Consider the following 1,436-nt stretch of genomic DNA (forward strand, 5'->3'; position numbering starts at 1 on the left):
ACGCACAACGTCCTCCTCCGCCAGGCTGGGGGTGATCTCATCTTTGTTCTTGACCCGCAGTGACCCCAGCATTCATGTGACGTTTAATTAAGACGGGGTGGGTGTGTGGGGGGGGATTCAGAGCTGCTAGGCTTTTATTTTGGCGAGGCGCAGGGACGCATCGGTGCTGGAGGAGGGAGATGAGCTCTGAGAGAAATTTCGGGTCACGATGTGTGAAGATAATTGAAATTTCCCTCCAATTCAGTGGATTCCAGGTGTCTGCCTGCGGTTTTTAACAGTAAAGTGAGTTTTGTTTTTGGAGGTATAAAATGAAAACTGAAGCGTTTGCCGCTTAAACTGCAGAGGCAGAACTCTGAGGAGTTCTAAGATGTGGCGGCGTTCTCTTAAAGCTTCCTTTAAGGTGTTCGGCGCCTTTTATGGAGACTAAAGTTAAAATTCATGATTGTTAGACCTTTGAATTTCTGGAAACTGACTTTAAATAAGAGAAATTTGCAAGTTATGAAATTTTCTGATTTTTATCCCATTAAGAATGTGAGAAATTAGCTGTAATTTCATCGTCATTTTTTTCTGTTTTTAGACAATCTGATCTTTTTTCGAGCGCCCCCCCCACAGGATTTATTTAAAATTTTACCCTTAAAGCTAACTTATTTCTATTTTTACCTCTTTCTCATGTAACAGGATTTATTACTTATTTTTTTTCCTTTTCCACAAAAAACGTTCCCCTTTAGAGTTTAGCCAGTGATCATCCGGATTTGTATTTTTCTGAGCATTCTACTTAGAAGAAAGCTGAGTCCTATTAACATCTGGAAGCGGGATAATAAGCGTTTCTTTCCTCTCTAAACTTTGCCCGTTCCGCTGGAGTTGCTTCATGAGCGACATGTCCCTGTAAGCCCCTTAAAAGCCCCTTAAATCCCATAAGTTTCCCTTGAAGTGAGCCCGGAGGAAGCGGGGAGAGGGGATTAGCGGGTCGTGAACTCGGCGGATGGATGGACCACCAGACGTGGGCGAGGTGATGTTTTGCGTGACCCGGTTGCCGTGGAGATGTGAACAAGGTGAACCGGAGCACTGAATGTGTGCCTGCAGCAGCAGTCTGACTGTACACACTGACTGACAGACAGGGTTGGATTGAAAACAAACAAACAAACAAGAAAAAACATTAAAAAAAAAACACAAAAACGCCGAGTGCCAAAGCTGGGATCTGCTGCATTCTCACTACACTTTTAAAGAAGGGTCATTCTTCTTGTTGATGTAAATAGAACATATATGTTTGTTTGTTTTTTGCTTTCCTGTGTTGATACAGATTTGTAAAATTTTGCGGAAAAGGTTTGTTACATTTTTGTAAAATGGGAGCAATTCGTCCCCCCAAAACCTCTTTCTTTTCCCCCCTTTTTATTTTATTTTTTACTCAGTTTCTCTCGGCTTTTTAATTTTTTTTT

General features: G+C 41.8%; 1 protein-coding gene across 1 annotated transcript in view; it reads left to right on the top strand.

The window, feature by feature from the left end:
• LOC112162502 (zinc fingers and homeoboxes protein 2) overlaps positions 1-1,315 on the top strand; it is a gene marked incomplete in the record, with an annotated part of 151,859 nt that extends 150,544 nt beyond the window's left edge. Inside the window, 1 exon segment of the mRNA XM_024298278.2 lies at positions 1-1,315.
• Between the last annotated feature and the right edge of the window lie 121 nt (positions 1,316-1,436).

This window comes from Oryzias melastigma, linkage group LG11 (assembly GCF_002922805.2).
Source record: "Oryzias melastigma strain HK-1 linkage group LG11, ASM292280v2, whole genome shotgun sequence".
Classification (NCBI taxonomy): domain Eukaryota; kingdom Metazoa; phylum Chordata; class Actinopteri; order Beloniformes; family Adrianichthyidae; genus Oryzias; species Oryzias melastigma.